The following is a 20,221-nucleotide window of genomic DNA, read 5'->3' on the forward strand; positions in this document are numbered from 1 at the left end:
AGCTTCGTTTGAAGACGGACATATCATAGCGCTCGGGAAACACCGTGGAGGGAAGCTCATTCCATAACCAGATGGTACGTGGCAAAAAATACCTCTGGAAACATACTGTGAATGACCGCAGTGGCTCCAGGTAGTACGGGTGAGCTCTACTCCGGTAGCGGGTGGTGCGATGGTAAAAACGAGATGATGGTATCATCATGAATAATTCCTCAGAGCACTCCCCATGGAACATACGATACAAAATACAGAGGGAACCAATATCCCCCCGCAGACCCAGATGTCTTGTCCGCATGTCTTTGAATGTGCTTGTTTAAATAATATGTGTTAGTATTTTTCAATTAATTTTATATTGTTATGGATAACTTTTTTACTTTTATTTTTTATTGCTTAGATGTGTGGACGAGCTCACAGCCCACCTGGTGTTAAGTGGTTACTGGAGCCCATAGACATCTACAATGTAAATGCGCCACCCCCTTTGAGATATGTTCTGAGGTCTCAGTATAGTTACAACGGCTACCCCACCCTTCAAACCGAAACGCATTACCGCTTTACGGCAGAAAATAGGCAGGGCGGTGGTACCTACCCGGGCGGACTCACAAGAGGTCCTACCACCAGTGATTACGCAAATTATAATTTTGCAGGGTTGATTTTTATTACACAATGTTATTCCCTCACCGTGGAAGCCAATCGTGAACATTTGTTAAGTACGTATTTCATTAGAAAAATTGGTACCCGCCTGCGGGATCCGAACACCGGTGCATCGCTACATACGAATGCACCGGAAGTCTTATCCTTTAGGCCACGACGACTTCAAATTATTATCATAATTCGACTTATTATCAGGTCTGCTAGGATCTCTTCCTCTACAACAGAAAAAGTGGCCATTTTTGCAACCTCTCCATCATCCGTGGCTGGGATGCCTTCGCATATTTACTTGCCTATACAGCTCACTAATACTCGGCCGTCTAATACCTAACTTAAGTTTCGGTTATTTCTGTTACCATTTGAAAGAGTAAAGCTACAGAGAGTAGAGTTTTATCAATTTTTATTTGGCTTACGAAAATATGATCACGTCTCAGAATTTCGCGCTAAGCTCAAGTGGCTGCCAATTCGCCTTCGTCGGAATGCTCATATTCTTTCTTTGCTCTATACTGTTCTATTTAATCCTTCTTCTCCTTCTTATCTCAAAAGACGCTTTGAGTTTATCCGTGATACACATACCATATCCCTGAGATCAACGGACAACATGCAATTAATGATGCCAGTGCATTCGACAAGGTTCTACGATCATTCCTTTACTGTTCAAGCTATTCGTTTGTGGAATGCTCTCCCGGTACGTATACGACATGCTGAAACATTAAAGTCGTTCAAACGCCTCATTAAGGAACATTTTTTAAATACTAGTCAACCGATTTAATATGTGATAGGGTAAATTTCTGAAATTGGTATCTACTTAAATTGTATATGTTTCAAAGGTATTTTAAGTATCTTTTATATGTAAATTGCTTATTCTTATTTATATGTAAAGAAGCAAAATTTAAACTTAATTTTTTTTTTTTTTTTATTTCTAATAATTATTATTATATTATAATACTTTGTATTAATTTTATGTATATTTACAGAGATATGTATGTGTATATGTATGTGTACATATCTGTATATGTATTTCACTGGAATGGTACACCGCGCGTAGTTCGTTTCCAAATGATTCTTGTCCACCTGATGGTTGTCTGGAAGAGATCGCTTTTAGCGATAAGACCGCCAATTGTACTTTTTGTTTTTAATGTATCGCACTGTTCATTTGTTTTTTTGGTGTACAATAAAGAATACTCTCTCTCTCTCTCTCAATACAAATAATTTTAATTTAATTTTATATCTGTAACAAAAGGGTAAGGAATGGGGTAGCAGCATTCTTACCATGATTTCTACAGACCTCGGTAACGAAGGACAATAGTTACTTCATTAGAGAATCTTGAGTTCGTCTGCCTAATTGTCATACTAAAATAATAAACCTAAGATTGGTATATAAATTCGTAGAGCTTTCGAAAAACAAATTCTTTAGAAGTGTGAAGATTATTTAATAAACAACATTATCTTTCTTGTGGTCTGTATGACTTGAATCATATCATTACTGGTGGTAGGACCTCTTGAGAGTCCGCGCGGGTAGGTATCACCGCCTGTCTAATTCTCCCGTGAAGCAGTAATGCGTTTCGGCTTGAAGGGTGGGGCAGCCGTTGTAAGTAGTACGGTGTAAGAACTTATAACTTATATCTCAAGGTGGGTGGCGCATTTACGTTGTAAATGTCTATGGGCTCCAGTAACCACTTAACACCAGAGGGGCTGTGAGCTCGTGCACCCAATAAGCAAGCAATAAATAAAAAAAAAACACCAAATAAATCTCACCGATAAAATTGGTTTCAAAAGACCCTTCGAAATTGAATGCAAACAATTATTCTCATTTGAAATTTAAATTTAGATAAAAAAAATGTACCATACGTAATTAAATAAAGCGTTTATCATAATTTATGAGTGTCGTAGCGCTACGTCGTAGCTCCCTGATAACTACCGTAGTCATTTCGGTCTACGGTTGATTCAGAGACTGCGCGTCACACAGTGCTACGCGGACGCCTACGGAGCGTAGACGCGTTTTCCGAATTAACGGAACGAGATTACGCGGAAAAACTCATAAGCGTTTTTCACAGGCACCAAAAGTTATTTGAACTGTTTTATGAACAATTGTGAGTTGGACTGAGTGCGCAGTGTTTGGTTTTATACTTGTGTGTGGTTTTCGTATCTTTTGCTAATGAATCTTGGGATGCGGAGTTGAAAAGGATTTTTTGTTTGCTTCTGACGGAAATAGCTGGTAAGATTTTTTTGTATTGTTGTAAAAGATTTTCAGCGTGCAGTTAGTATTTTATTGATCGAATTATAGGCGTGTTTTTGACAACGCTTCTGATGATTTAAATGTGATATATTAGAATCACGTGAACCGAGTTTCAGTATTTAAGCTGCAGTATGCCGTATTTTCTTCTCGAATATCGATATTTGGATTATAAGAAGTATAAGAAAATCAGATTCATTATTAAAAGCTGAATCAAGCTTAATTCAATATTGAATTACATTTTCAAATCACAATATATTAATGCGTGGCTCTTAGAATTAAATTTTTAATATTTGAAAAATATTCAAATATCTCATGATGTTCACGAAAACTTTGATCTTGCTTGATAATAAGTAAGACTATGTACCGATTTTTTAGGTATAAATTTACCCTTAAAAAATTCATAGAAGTCATTAAAAAAAAACATTAATTACAGATTTTCTTAGAGAAATTTAATTAAAAAAAATGTTCCGACTTTCTTTATATTCCATACAAGAATACGGCATAGAGAGTTGTATTTCCTATTATAACATTTATTTTACAAAATGATGGCTATGATGACATTATAAATGGCGCAATAGTTTTTCCTAACATCCGAAGCCACTTAAAACCTAAAACATCTGATTCTTTTTAACTATATTTATCTCTCTTAATAATGTGACCAATACACACTACACTGCAAAAATATTAATAGTATGTAAGGAAAAATCACATAATTAATTAACATGACAAGAGTAAGGGATTTTTAGAAAAATATTTTTTTCTGTCATTACTTAGTTGGGTGGACGAGCTCACGACCCACCTGGTGCTGAATGGTTACTGGAGCCCATAGACATCTACAACGTAAATTCCGCCACCTACCTCGGGATATAAGTTCTAAGATCTCACTTGTAACGTACAACGGCTGCTCCGCCCTGTCAACCAAAACGCATTACTGCTTCGCAGCAGAAATAGGCAAGGTGGTGGTACCTACCCGTGCTGACTCACAAGACGTCCTGCCACCAGTAATTGTGCAAATTATAATTTTGTGGGTTTAATTTTTATTATATATATATATACAATCTTATTCCTTCACCGTGGAGGTCAATCGTGAACCTTTGTTAAGTACGTATTTCATTAGAAGTATTGATACGAATTCACTGGACATCTTATCCCTTAGGCCACGACAACTTCGAATTAAATTATTGAATCAATGGTTTAAAAATATCCCTGTGAAATATTAAAATTGTTTTTTTTTTTAATAATAAATTTCAAATTTCTCATAAATAAGTCAGTTATTTTCTGTATGGTTTATCGATGACTGTTGGAGAATATTTAAAAAAAAAAGACTGTTACGCTCACAACTACGAGATTTTACTTGAGGTATGTACCTATCTTAAGCTGATACTAAAAGGAACATCTTTATAAAAAAAGGCGGCCTGACTGAGTATCTTTATTATATTCCTTTTATGATTTTGGGATATTCAATCTTTGTACCGGAAAACTTTTTGGCTTTAACAAAAATCTTTTACAACTCGATATTATTAGCTAACTTTGACTGACATAAGAACAAAATTACATACTATATCCGTCAAGACTTAAATTCGCTGAGATCTGGTGAGCATGTAGCCACATTAAAAAAAAAAGAGAATAGAAATGAGCCCCCGCTGAAAAATAAATTGCTAGTTAAAAGAGACATTCAATATTTGCATCAATAGGTTTGTTTTTATTGCCCTTGTAGGCAGATGAGCATACGGCAAACCTGATGGTGAGTGGTAACCGTCGCCTATGGACTTCAGCAATGCCAGGAGCAGAGCCAAGTTGCTGTCTAAAACAGTGATCTGATCTGAAAACGGTGTGTCTCAAATACTGATTCCCGGAATATTCTAGTAGCTATTTTAAAAAGAAAATGTTAAGTTAAAATTATTGTTAAATTTAAATATACCCTGTAACCATATTTGTTAATAAAATCCATAGAACTTGTTATAAGACATCAAAGGACAACTTATTAAAAAAATACGATAAAAACTTTGTAGTCCTCAGGAAAAATCACAGCGGCTTATTTTTTTTTTTATGAAAAGAGAATGTCGGTAATAAATTCATCTTAAGCCTGTTTCAAGGCTGTGCCACTCTTAAAAAGCAGTAATAGCTAAGGTGATGAATACCCCAGAGATGAGCTCGCGTAGTCTCAGACTACGTCGTATCGGTACTATGAGTAATTAGGTATTTATTTATTTCGGGCTTCATTTTTAAAGCACATTTTTTTCTTTCTTTGTTGATGACTTTTGGGAATATGTGACAGGCGAGTTTTTAATTGTAAGCTGCCACTAGAATCCAAGTGTCAGCATAGTTTTATCGCTCGATACAAAAATGCCCAGCCTTTAAGAACATTTCCTTAATAAGTAATCATCATTCTTCTGCCCTTCTCCCAATCACCTGGGGTCGACGTAACATGTTTTCTCCTTCCATACTCCTCTATCATATACCCTTTCTTCGCTCACTTCCTTCTTACACATATCATCTTTCTTGCAATCCATCCATTTTTTCTTAAGTCCACCTCTTCCTCTAAAGCCTTTCACATTTATAACTAAAACTCTCTTAACAACCTCATTGTCATTTCGTCTCATCACATGTCCATACCATCTCAAACGCGCACTTCTCATGTTCTCTGTCACAGGCGCCACTTTCAGACTTCCTCCATTCTTTAATCTATACATCTAAACATATAAATAAAATTGGAGTGTCTGTTTGTTATATTGAAATAACCGCTTTTTACTACATGCATATGAATGTGTATACGGTAATACACCAAAATAACATTTTATACAATTTTTGTCTGTCTGTCCGTCTGTCTGTCTGTCTGTTTGTTCCAGCTAATCTCTGGAATGGCTGGACCGATTTTGACGAAACTTTCACTGATCGGTAGCTGATGATATAAGGAGTAACTTAGGCTACTTAAGACTTGCTTCGCACCGCGGCGTCATCCGCGGTACGACAATAACCGCAGCTTACATCGCGGGACTCAGCTATTAATAATAAAATTGAATGTTTCCGAAGCAAAGCGAGGGTTGGTCGCTAGTAAGTAATATGGGAGTAATAACTGTGTACAACAAAAAAACAACAAGCCTTGTTTTTAATAATGTAGTGAAATTAACAACCATATTCTACTCATTCTTGCTTGAATCACCGCACTTAACATAATCAATTTTAATTAATATCTCAAAACAACTTATGTAGGTTAGTATATACTAAAACGCTGGTACTGAATTTTGCGCTATAACTCTCTCGCGGCTAAAATCGGACCGCAAAGCTTGTAGTTGTTTTGACAACAAAGTTTCGAATTCGAGCTTCGTGACTACGATCCGATGTCTGACTAAACCTTGTTTCGGCTGATGTTTTGTATACGCACAATTCTGTGTATTGCTCCAACAGCCGGTAGCTGCAAACTTCTAGTTCGGCCAGAATACGGCTGCTATTTACCACATCTAAATCACCTCTAATCTTTTTAGTTTTGCGTACCAACTCATATAACATCTGGAGTTAAGGTATTCTAAGTCTTTTTTTTTTTCTATTACCCTTGTAGGCAGACGAGCATACGGCCCACCTGATGGTGAGTGGTTACCGTCGCCCATGGACTTCAGCAATGCCAGGGACAGAGCCAAGCCGCTGCCTACCAAAGATACAAGATGCGATATAGAACTATCCTTGATTTTTCTATTACCTTTCAATATGTACATCAATAACAGTTTTTTTTTTATAATTATCTGGTATGAAGTGGTTACAGAAGCTCATAGACATTATCAACGTAAATTTCACCACCCACCACGAGACATGAAATGTAAATACTCAATTTTATATAGTAAAACGGCTGCTCCATCCTTCAAACCGAAACGCGTTACTGCTACGCTTACGAAAATTAGTACCCGCCTGCAGGATTTGAGCATGGACAAAATCGAATCGCTCCATTTGAGGGCACCGGGCGTCTTATCCTTTAGCGTTCAGCGCAAACTTCCGAAACTGAACGTATCCGGCTATGGAATGAGCTCCCCTCCACGGTGTTTCCCGAGCGCTATGACATGTCCTTCTTCAAACGAGGCTTGTGGAGAGTATTAAGCGGTAGGCAGCGGCTTGGCTCTGCCCCTGGCATTGCTGATGTCCATGGGGGACGGTAACCGCTCACCATCAGGTGGGCCGTATGCTCGTCTGCCTACAAGGGCAATAAAAAAAGTATGCTCAATATTTGTTGGTGCTACGCCACGCGCGCTCGCAACGTCCTCACTATTTGAAGTTTAATCATACAAATATTAACATTTTTAACACAGTATACTCGTACATGATAATATCTAAATATGGATGTACCTGATATTCGTTTAGTAAGCACTATTAATTTATTATGAGTACCAACAATGCATGCGCGACTAGAAACATGCACATCCGAATACCGAATATCAAATATCTTCAACAAAGCTATCTCTCCTGAATCCGGAAAGCTCTATCACATTTTCGTTAGCAAGGATTCATTTATTAATATCCAACCAACGAAGGATTTTATGGGTCATTGGAATTCTGTACACACGGGTGAGCACATTATAATCTTCTGGTGCGTTTGACGCAGTGAAAACGTACAAATAGCCTTTACAATGCAGCTATTTACGTCCTCAACTCTTATGAATTGGTCTTATGGCCTACTTCCTGCTACTGTGACTGGCTTCATATTTAAAATGATGACGTCAGCCTTGTGGAAATCGTGAGGTCATTCACTTCATTAATATCATTGTCTTCCATGGTGACAGCAAGTAAATTGCTTGTTAAAAAACTTCTTAAAATAGTTCCTTTAAAATAGGCCTCAGGGTAACCCTCTCTGCCCGGGTGTAGACTCCCTGCCTGACAAGGCCGGGATGATGTGTTTGCTGGGTTGTCAATATGTGCTGGTGTGGCTTCCTCTTCGGATCTCCCATTCTTCGTCTCCCGCGGTCGGCAACAGCTCCTCCCCGTGGTTTTACTTAGACTTTTTACTTAGACGTTTTACTTAGACTTACTTATATCTATCTCACAATTAGCTTACTAAATGATGGCGACGTGCACCACCACACCTAATCCTAAGTAACTTACCTAACCTAACCATGGGGGGAGGGTAGAGCTAAGACTCTCAAGAGACTCTTTGCTGGAATCCTCTCCCCCTCTCCGTACTATATATAGTATAGGTGTTTAATAACCAGTCCCTTTTTATTTCTTGTATACGTCCAAGATTTACAAGTCCTTTGAAACCTATCGCAAAGTCGTTGATTCTTCTTCTTAGTCGTTTGGACTTAGAAGATAAGAATGGTATTTATAATGTGCACATGAGGGAATCCCCGCATGAATAGCTTAGATGGATCCACCACTCTGCCTATTTTAGCTGCGAAAAAGTGATGAGTTTCGGTTTGAAAGGTGGGGCATCCGTTGTGTGGGGCAACTGAGATTTAAAACTCATACTAAAGGTGAGTGAGGTATATACTCGTACATACGTTGTTGATGTCTATGGACTCGAATAACCACGTCATAGCGCGCCGTGAGCTCTCCACCCATCTAAGCAATAAAAAAGTTTGTAGAAATATAGAATCTAGATAAAATTTTATGTGTGTGCGTAAAAATAAACAAATTCCTGTTGCTTGCGTAATATGAACACTAGAAAAAAGCATCGACTTGAATTGCAGGATTCTCTAAGTGAGTGAGTCTTCCGTGAGTAACTAGAAATATATCACAGAACGTTAATTTATTACCTGTTTATAGATTTGTACCGGAGTGTATAATAAAAAAAAAGATATTTGACGGATTCCTGAATCAACTTAACGATATTTTCAAGATGAAATTGCATACACACAACTTCCGAGTATTAACTTAGGAATTATTCGAGATGATCACTCATCTCCTTTTTACTATCGCAACTCCCGCGATCGGAGCAGAGTTCATCCATATTATCTGGAACCGCTGGGTTCATCGACGGTGCGTTTCCAAAGATCTTTTTTGCCACGCACCATCCGGCTTTGGAACGAACTCCCCGCTATGACATGTCCTTCATCAAACGAGGCTTGCGGAGAGTACTTAACGGTAGGCAGCGGCTTGGCTCTGCCCCTGGCATTGGTGACGTCCATGAGCGACGGTGACCACTTACCATAAGGTGGGCCGTATGCTCGTCTGCCTACAAAGACCATAAAAAAAAACATTCAGACCGTCGGTCTAGCGAGCAAAATCATGCGCTCGGTGGAAGATCTCCGTTTTTTCGTTTCCCTAAAACATTAAGGAAACTGTCAAATAACGTATGCGAATGAAAGTATTTTTTATTATTAGATGCCGCTGTGTGATAGTGAAGCTCTCGCACCGGGCTCTTTCAATTCAGTGTGTATTGCAATTTCGTTAATGTATCTTTTTGTTACTTGAACTTCGGTTATGTTGGCAAAAAAGCAACATTTACATAAAAGATATGGCTCGTTAGGTTTTCTTCGATGGTTCTTCTGAGTCGCACATCGTTCTTCTTAGAACTGGTGGTAATTTAATTGGACTTTAAACACGCTCAGTGACGTCCGAATTGATATTGTAACGCCGGTAAGAGTAACGCCATCTATCGCCGAATAGCCGAACGAATATCGAATGATCTAGTAGCATCTAGAACGCTCGAGAAGTACAACGCCATCTATTGTCAGATAGCGGAAACACATTACTCGAAATGTGTGGAATATTCTCGACGCTTCTAAGGATTTCATCTCGACTATAAAAGCGTTGCAGAGATGGCACGCAGGCAGTCAGTAATCGGAACTAATCGAAGCGAAACAGCAAACGGATCACCTGAAGCGAAGCGCAAGAACTGAATTAAGAATTTTAAAGTGTTCTGTGAGTGTTCTAAGCGATAAATAAGGTTTTAAGTTGTACTTTGGTGGAACATTTATTTATCCCGGACCCGCAGCGCGTAACAATATAAATTATTGTGAATTTGAACATAGAACTCTTTGGCCTACCAGCCTTTAGTGACTCAAACGAATTTCCAATCTGCAACCCTTTGACGGGTACTCGTTTGCATGTAGCTTTATTTAAATGAACTTTTGAATTGAACACAGCACCGTGGATTTGTATTTATAGTACCAAAAACTATTTTCCTTGCATAGCCTTGCAATACATATTAATACACTCGATCAGTGTAAGCCTGTATATTAGTAAAAAAAATAACAAAAAAACACTGTCTGATCACGTATTTTTTTTATTGTTTAGATGGGAGGACGAGCTCACAGTCCACCTGGTCTTAAGTGGTTACTGGAGCCCATAGACATTCACGACGCGAATACGCCACCCACCTTGAGATATAAGTTCTAAGGTCTCAAGTATAGTTACAACGGCTGCCCCACCCTTCAAGCCGAAACGTATTACTGCTTCACGTTTTAAAGAATCATTGATTTGGTTATATAGACAATCAGAAAGATCTCTACAAGCTTTTAGGGAATGAATATAGAGGTTCTAGATCTTACCGTATCCTATACTTCAGCTCACAGACATCCACTGCTGAATATAGGCCTCCCCCAAGGCTGTTTTCTGGTTCTAGATACTATTAGTGAATTGATGATGGTGTGATGACACGAACGTGATAGCCAAGAGCATCTCCAATAAATCTTTCACGTTTTTTTTTTTTATGTCGTACTGTTAACATTTAAATTTAACCTATTTTTCCGTTGTTTGAAGAATTGCTGTAACATGTCACAGTGAGATTGCTGTACATACCTGTAACTGGCTTACATAGCAGTACTTAATTTTATACTATTGTTAATTTTAAGCTTGAATGTTTTGTATGTATTGCTGTTGGTGTGTCTAAATAAATAAATAAACACTCAATCATTTTTAATTACCCAGAGATTGTGTTATAATTAGAATCAAAGTCACATAGACCAGGAGGTGACAGGTGTGAGCTGGATTTTTTTTATTGCCTTTGTTGGCAGACGAGCATACGGCCCACCTAATGGTGAGTGATTATCGTCGCCTATAGTCTTCAGGAATGCCAGGGGCAGAGCCAAGCCTCTGCCTATCTCAAAGCAAACTAAAACCAACTTGACGGCTAAAAGTTTCGATTCTTGATTCCACGTAGTTATATCGATTACTTTGCAGTGCGAAATTTCGCTTAAGCCAAAATAGTCTTTCGATATGAAAAAAAAAGGTTAAAATATACGTACACTTCTGCTTCTTACAAATTCGATGATAACCTTAGTCAATATAAAACGTGTTCATGGAGATACAAGCAGATTATGAATTCCAGCACGTCAGCCGATAGCACGTTTCTAGGCAATTTGCCGATGACAGCCGATTGAGTAACTCAATATGTAAAACGACTTCTCGATTCGTTGAAGGAATAACTTGAGAAATGTCACAAACGGCTCGTGTGAGAAAAACGCGTTGATTCATCGCTCCAGTGTCAAGATAAATAAATTACTTTACTGGTGGTAGGACCTCTTGTGAGTCCGCGCGGGTAGGTACCACCACCCTGCCTATTTCTGCCGTGAAGCAGTAATGCGTTTCGGTTTGAAGGGTGGGGCAGCCGTTGTAGCTATACTGAGATCTTAGAACTTATATCTCAAAGTGGGTGGCGCATTTACGTTCTAGATGTCCATGGGCTCCAGTAACCACTTTACACCAGGTGGGCTGTGAGCTCGTCTACCCATCTAAGCAATAAAAAAAAAAACGCTATGTAACAAGTAAATAAAGATAAGTGTGAGTTATGTCTTTGACTGTGACCGATAGGCAGTAGCTTAACAGCGCTCATAGCATTGCTGGTATTGATAAACTGGGTCGTCACTCGCCCTAAGGTGAGTCGTGTGCTGATCTGCCACTGAAGTCACTAAAAAACCTGAAATATCCAAAGTTGAGAAAAAATAGCTGGCGAGGTGGGTGGCGTATTTACGTTGTAGATGTCTATGGGCTTCAGTAACCACTTAACACCAGGTGGGCTATGAGCTCGTACATCCATCGAAGCAATAAAAAAAAAATTTTTTTTGAGAAATCTCTATTCGCTACAATAACAATTCATGAAAAACATAAATGAAATATGTAACACATTAAAGAAAAAAAAAATCGCTCATGTCTGTATTACTCTCAACTCGTTCGAAATGTTTGAAATATTTCAGATTAAATATAATCGTATTTTAATATTATTTTATTAAAATACTCTGTGATTTTTGAAATTAATCTCATGTTAAATTCAATGAAAACATACTTTTTAAAGAAATAAAAAATATATTTACGTGTTTAGAATTCAGCGATTGAAATGTATTGTAGAAACAGTTTTTCTTCACATCATCAGTATTTTTCTCACTCTTTTCCCACTAACAGAGATCGACACAGCATGTGATCAGACCGTAGTTACATTTGGCTTAAATCTTCGGCTTTTTACTGGTGGTAGGACCTCTTGTGAGACCGCGCGGTTAGGTACCATTGCCTATTTCTGCCGTGAAGCAGTAACGCGTTCCGGTCTGAAGGGTAGGGCAGCCGTTGTAACTATACTGAGGTCTTAGAACTTATATCTCAAGGTGGGTGGCGCATTTACGTCGTAGATGTCTATGGGCTCCAGTAACCACTTAGCACCAAGCGTGCTGTGAGCTCGTCCACCCATCTAAGCAAAAAAAAACCGTCTCCTGCATATCAACCATGGGAATGACAGGGTTTGAAGTACCGACCAAAACAGGAATAAGGGGAGGATACAGTTAGGCAGGTGGTTGGTAGCAGCTAGAGATAAGTGCTTATAAGCAACTCACTACAAATTTAGCTTAGTTAGATAACATATTTATATGTATCTGATGTATTTCGTATCTTTACATTCAATATACTCCAAATGCCAAAGCTAGATGCAGAACAACCCACACAGACCTCATCGCGTTGACACAGCCGTGCTTACACAAGCACCAAGCTCAAAGCTCGTAAAGCTGTGTAACGGTCACTTTGAATTATTTGCTAGGATCGTACAAACTATGCCACTGACCCGAAATAACACTCCAGTCATAATGTTAGGTAGTTGACTTTCTTTTTAAAAATACAAATTCAAATTGGAAATCACAATTTTTTGTAGAAAAGCACTAGTTTTGTTTGCAGGTATATATAAATAATGGGAACATTATGTATGTATCATATTTTTTCCCCTACGTAAGCTGGTTGCCTTTAGATTCTATGTCAGTGTAACCTAACGAGTACGTAAGCTCTCAGGGCTCCAATCTGGGGGCGTTGCTAACACTAACCCTAGCAAAAGCAGTGCTTCGCAGAATCTACCACCGGATCGGAAACGTGACCCACTGAGAAGATCCGGCAAGAAACTCAGTGGGCTGTGTCTGTGGGCTAATTTACTCGTCAAACCCATTCGATGAGAGCGGTGACCAGTGCTTGAGGCACCTAAAAGCACCGTTAGTGGATCGGAAGAATCCGAAATGACGTGTTTAGGGCTATCTCAAACTGTGTAGTGAATTTTTTTTTATTACCTTTAGCTATTTTAAATAAATATTTTAAGATCAAGATTATCTAGCAGCTTCTTATCGAAAAAAAAATCTTCTATGGTCAGTTTATGACTCTGATATCGTCAATATCGACGAGTAGCGTCAACTGTCTACTTTTCAAAAAATAATTAATTAGTTTTTTTCCCCCTTATTAATTTCGTTTTATTAAGAAAGTAAACCCACATCAATAAGCAGATAATTAATATCCCCGAAACACTGAAGCCCCAACGGAAATGAATAATATTTTATAAAGAAATTGCGTACCACAAGCTAGTCAAAATGTTCCAAAAAGTTTGGAGTGTTCCTATCATTCAAAAGAAACTGAAATGCTGTGTGTCATATTATTATATCGTGCTTAGATTGTTTTACTAGATCATTGATCTTGGAAAAATAACATTGCCTCCAATGACAAAGCTTGCAAAGGAAAACAAAGTCTTTTTAAATATTTGTCATTAAAAATTATATGCAGAAAATCGAACACGAATTGTTTTAAACTTTAGTGGCTGTCTACATTATTAGCACTGCTATAATATAATGAGCTCTTACTATGATATTTACTTTTAAACAGTTCCTGATATTTCATGCTTTGATTCTGTGATGTACACATTTAATTTCACATACAGCCATCCAATAGAAATGTTATCTTTTAACATTTTTGGGACAACTTAAATATTCACTAATAATTACGCAATGAAACTTAGATGAGCTTCACAGTAGAAATAGACAAAGTCAGTGATTGCATTTATAATAATAATAATTACATTTATTTAATCCACAATACAAATAACTTTTCAATTAATATGACATAAAAATTCTAATTCTAAACAATATTACAATATATTAATTATACTAACACAGTGGAGATAAAAATTGCTGAACAACTTGATTCATTAAGTATCAAGTATTTTAAACGAACTGTTTCATCATCCAATCCTCAGTTCAATATTGAAACTTGTTACTGTGGAAACCCTGGCATATTTAAATATCCTTAATGTATAAGTATAGACTTGCAAAATTGTCAATGTAGCTAAAATAGCAACAAAAAAATCTTATCAAAAAGGGACCGAACGAATACACAGAACTCAATTAAAATTAAGACGAAAAAAGGCGCATCCAACTATTATTTTAGGACGGAATTTAATTAGGGCAGTTTAAACACCCTCCCTTGAATATCGTTCAGGAGTGCTCCCATAGGAAATCCTGGGAACAAGACTTCCCTTTCACTCAGGCCATAAGCGCAACTCCTTTACAACACAGAGCGTTAACTTTGTAAAGTAAAAGTGTTTGGGCTTAAAAGGGTTGAAACACGAGTTCTTGAGTTTCAAACTCGTGAAGTATTTTAATTTAATACCTTTTGCACGTGACAAGGGGAAACGGGATACAACAATGTTGTTTTAGGTTCCATTGTGTAACGATTGAAGCTGGTTAGTAGCGTTACGTTAATGATGGTCATCACTGTTGACATAGACTATGTTCGCTTTGTTTTTTTTTTTGAGGTTGAACTTTATCTTAAGCATGAGAAAATGCAGTCCAGCTGATGAAAAGTGGTCAGGGTAAAAGTATATGTCATAGCGCTATTTGGGACAAGGTTAAAGTACCTGACGGGTGTGTATACGTATACAGCTATAAGGCATCGACAATACATATATGCTTAATATGTATTTATAAATATTCTTAAGCTTGATGCAACGGTGTGGCGGTGCTAGATGGCAGCTTCTCTCTGTTTTCTTCTTCTCTTCACAACGAAACACGAATTTAATCTAACTTAGTACACTACTACCTACCACTACTTTCAATCTGACAAAGTTGAGGGAACCTGCCACCGGTTCCGTGCCAGGCCCGCCCCTACTGATTCACAACTACAATTGGAGCTACGGCACTAAACTTGGCACTCATGGACATGCGCTTTGAATCCCTATCTGAGGTCAAAAGCGCTCCCCACTGTGAGAGTAGGCTATAATATGCGTTTTCAGAGATCATTTCTGTCAAGTGTTGCCTGACTGAGGTCGTCCCTGAGAGTTACGATACCATTTTTCTAACGGGATTGGAGAACTGACCCTGAGCTCTCGTGAACATAATTAAGAATGAGCACGTATACGGAATAGAAATAAAATGGTAAGTACCATTCCCCAAAAAAGACTTAAATAAGAAGTCATATGAAGTCAGTCATCAGAATATGAGTCATTACGTTCGAATCACTTATTACCACGTACATGTGACATTGACAATGGCTACAAAAATCACACGAGTCAGCGAGACTTGTTAGCAGCGCTTTGACAATATGAAGCAAACCGTTTGATCTGCGCGTTTCTTTGTAAAAAAAGGACTTGGAGGAGACGTGTGTATTTTATTTTTCTCGAATGTTCCTCTTGTTAAGTGCTCGTTATGCATCTGTTAAAACGTGTTCCTATATATATTATTATATACGTTTTATTTCCAGATTTTGCTTTCGATCGGTTGACTATTTCATTAAAGTCATGTCACATGACTAATTATATCTTTGACAACAACAGTGTAAAGACCAGTATTAGTCAAAGTCTGACTTACACTAGTATGTATTAGCTTTATTTAAATTTTGAAATGGTAATCGGAAGAAACACACATTGAATATATGTATGTGTATGTTTGAAAAATAAAGTATGCAAAATTTCCAGAGTTATCCATTTTCGAAGGGAGCGACGCCAGTTGTTACAATTTAATTAATAATTAAATTTCATGTTCGCTTAGTACCAGGCCTAGTAACGGCAATTAAGTTCTGTTATCCCTTGGATCCGGTGAGTAGCTCATTTGCTTTTCAGATAGGTTAGTACATGATTTTTATTGGTAGTAGTTCGTATTGTGATCCCACATGTGTAAGATACCATTGCTCCCTTTTGAACCAGGAGGAAATTGCCGGACTTGACCGAATTTGAAGTCGTCGTGGCCTAAAGGATAATAAGACGTCCGGTGCATTCGTATCTAGCGATGCACCGGCGTTCGAATCCCGCAGGCGGGTACCAATTTTTCTAATGAAATATGTACTTAACAAATGTTCACGATCGACGGTGAAGGAATAACATCGTGTCATAAAAATCAAACCCGCAAAATTATAATTTGCGTAATTACTGGTGGTAGGACCTCTTGTGCCACCACCCTGCCTATTTCTGCTGTGAAGCAGTAATGCGTTTCGGCTTGAAGGGTGAGGTAGCCGTTGTTTTGTTTTTTTTAGTTACAACGGCTGCCACACCCTTCAAGCGGAAATATTTATCTCTCAAGGTGGGTGGCGCATTTACATTGTGGATGTCAATGGGCTCCAGTAACCACTTAACACCAGGTGGGCTGTGAGCTTGTCCACCCATCTAAACAATAAAAAAAAAATAAAAAAAAAATACTAAGACTTCATCTCTAAGGTGGGTATTAACGGCGGTATTAAAGGCGGTATTAACTTGTTGATGTCTAAGGGCTTCGGGAACAACTCAGTACTAGATGCGCCATGAACCCGTCCACGCGTCTATGCACAATAATATTTTATATATGAAAATAAAAAATTCAGTAAAATATAATGGGAGCTCAAGTAATTTGTAGCCTTCTATCTGTTAAACGAAGAGATGTATTGCGACACCGGGCCACGAATGCGAAAAACTACGTATTTGACTTATTATAAAAGATTTCTTTTCAATTTAACATTAATCTTAACCTCTTAAAGCTAATATAAACCATCTAAAACCGATCAAATGCTTGAGAAACGTGACTTTAAGGAAACTTTCAGGGTTTTAAAAAAAAAAAATCTTTCTCCTCCTTTTGCGATATCCTTTCAATTTCTATAAGATTTTATCTTCGTGAAAGCAAAGATTTTTCACTATGAGCTCTTTGATACTTTCTAAATGCATTTCCTTAGTGATCTTAGATTAAAATTCTTTTCAAAGTCTCTGTATACAGCGTATAGTATTTTTCTCAACTTTTTTTATAATCTAATCTCTAATCTAGCACGAGGATGGTGTCTTAGTGTGGGCAACACATTTACATAATTATTCTCAATTACTACTAAATTACCATTACCGCTAAATATACCACAAGAAGTAACAATGAGCTTTAGGCTTTACTTTTGCATGCTTACGACAACGCATCGAACACGGTTGGTGAATGTCAAGAGTTAGGATGTTTTTTTTAATTGCTTAGATGGACGGACGAGCTCACAGCCCACCTGGTGTTAAGTGGTTACTGGAGCCCATAGACATCTACAACGTAAATGCGCCACCCACCTTGAAATATAAGTTCTAAGGTCTCAAGTATAGTTACAACTACTGCCCCACCCTTCAAACCGAAACGCGTTACTACTTCACGGCAGAAATAGGCAGGGTGGTGGTACCTACCCGTGCGGACTCACAAGAGGTCCCACCACCAATGTGAACGAATGATTCTGAGCATGAACGAAGAACAGATAAATACAAAACATGACGACGCTTGCAGCTGAAAGTAAGTATTGTACTTTTTGACGAAGCATGTTGCTGATAACTCTATTTCTGTAATCTGACGAAGCATGTTGCGGATAATAACATGTACTTTGAGGTTAGGAATACTGTGTTCTTTCTTTTTTTTATAATAAATAAAGTATGAAGTAAAAACAGCCTAACGAAACCTTCAACATTATTGTTGCTTTGTACAAAAGTAAACAAATGATACACTTCCGAAACACGTTATCATGTTTTATCGTTGAATAAGTTTTATGAAATGGAATCAATGCTAGGTCGTCATGGACAAGGGTGAGTCGCTTGGTCTGCTCTTAACGAGCGATGCGGTAATGTCTGTATTCAAATCCCGGAGGCTGATACCAGTTTTTTAATAAAAATAAGCCTTTAATCTTCTGGAATGTGAACTTAAAACACATGTTCACGGTTTATCTCTACGATCAATGGATATGAAAATTAAGCCCACTAAAATTTATATTTGTATTTACTCCTTTGATTGACAATGAAACCACAGGCCTCAAATCTCATGGTGGGTGCCAGCAATCACGTTCTGATGTCTATCGTCTTCAATAATGGCTTGACATCAGATGGGCTGTAAAATGATTTATCGGTCAATTCAATAAATAATTGTAAATATATATGCTTTAACAAAAACCGACTTCAAATAGGAAAAAAGATATTCCAAAACAAATTAATATACACTAAAAACAATAATCATCGAAATCGGTTGGCGTCATATTGAGTTATTGAGTTATTCATCTATTTCATTCATGGATACCATTATCAGAACTGGACTAAATGGAGATGGGACCACACGGGAAGCGTCAGCTTTCTAATAAAAAAAGAATCATCAAAATCGATTCATCCAGTCAAAACTTATGAGGTAACATACATAAAAAAACATACAGTCGAATTGAGATCCTCCTCCTTTTTTGAAGTCGGTTAAAAATAAAATATGCATCGAAGTCGATGCTAATCATCTGCCGAAGCAAGAACCCGAAAGCTAATCAACAGTAACGATAAACAAACCATCAAATTTGGAGGTCTCGAGTACTGGAATATAGTTCGCTCATAAACCGAGTAAGCCATAACTTGGGGGTATCATTAAACCGGCAGGACTCTTGAGACGCGAAAATTTAACATCCCGAGATTAGCACGAAGCCTACACGTTGTTAATCCCTGGAATTGTGCGACTGTAATAATACTGCGTCGTGTTTCAGCTAATTAAAATTACTGGCCTGATTTCAGTTGGGCTTAGAAGGGACTGTGATATCAACAGATGCTTTTGGGAACTTTTGAGCAGTGTGCTGAAGATGGATAGACACTGTATTTAATTTTGTTTTCACCAGTGTTTTTTTTATTGCCTAGATAGATGGACGAGCACACGGCTGTCCTGGTGTTAAGTAGTTACTGGAGCCCATAGACATCTACAACGTAAATTCCGTCACTGACCTTGACATATGAGTTCTAAGATTTCAGTATAGCTACAACGGTTGCCCCACCCTTAAAGCGAAATGCATTACTGCTTCACAGCAGAAATGGGCATTGTGGTGGACCTGGTATCTTAAGGTATGTCTTAAGGTAACATGATAATATTATTAGGTGGGCAGTAAACTGCCATTTCCGCCTGCAAAAGAAAAAATCGAAAAGCCGGCTTGAACAATACTCATAATCAGAGCAAATGTAGTTAACGATCATGGTATATTCCGGTACATTACCGATTGCTACGTTGCCAGTTGTCCGTCTCTTGTCATAGCACCGTGCTCACGTAATGCGATTTTTCTTCGATAAACAGTTAACTTTTAAAAGATTCTTAGCTACTCATATTTAAAGTTACATTTAATCATCGATCGAACCAATGCAAAAAATTTTAAACTTTTGTTACTACGATGCTTTTTAGACCCTATAGGCTATATGACTGATGAAGGAAGAAATAAATAATATTATTTTAATAATTTTTTTTTATTACAATAATAACTTCGAACAAATCACGCACGGTCACCCGGCACCAAATTAAGGTTCTCTGTGTTATAGGTACCAGAGACTGACAAACATATTTATTTTTAAATGATTTGGCTAATTTTGGTCTTGAATTATATTTTGTGGAAGTCCAGAGAAGGTTTAAAAGGTAGATAAATACGTAAAAATGTTGGGAATTAAATAAAAAATAACAATTTTGTTTTTCCTTTGATTTTGTTTGTTTTAAGTTTATTTTATACAAAAGTTTAGGTCTTTTATTAATCGATTGAGGCACTACAAAGTCTGCCGGGTCAGCTAGTATATCTATATAAATAACAAACACCCAAACAAAGAGCAAACAAATATTTTCATCATACAATGTTTTCCCGATTTCGGAATCAAACCCACGACCCTCGGCGCAATAACACCACAGATTCAGTCACCAATTAAGAAGG

The 20,221-nt window shown here is 37.6% G+C and overlaps 1 protein-coding gene across 1 annotated transcript in view; it reads left to right on the forward strand.

Moving 5' to 3' along the window:
• The first annotated feature begins 2,584 nt into the window (after nucleotides 1-2,584).
• LOC101739448 (connectin) overlaps nucleotides 2,585-20,221 on the forward strand; it is a 100,036-nt gene continuing 82,399 nt past the window's right edge. The window contains exon 1 of the mRNA XM_021347608.3: nucleotides 2,585-2,863. The gene's annotated coding sequence lies outside the window, so the exon portion shown is untranslated. The remainder of the gene's footprint in view (nucleotides 2,864-20,221) is intronic.

Source organism: Bombyx mori, chromosome 18 (assembly GCF_030269925.1).
Source record: "Bombyx mori chromosome 18, ASM3026992v2".
In the NCBI taxonomy this organism is placed as follows: domain Eukaryota; kingdom Metazoa; phylum Arthropoda; class Insecta; order Lepidoptera; family Bombycidae; genus Bombyx; species Bombyx mori.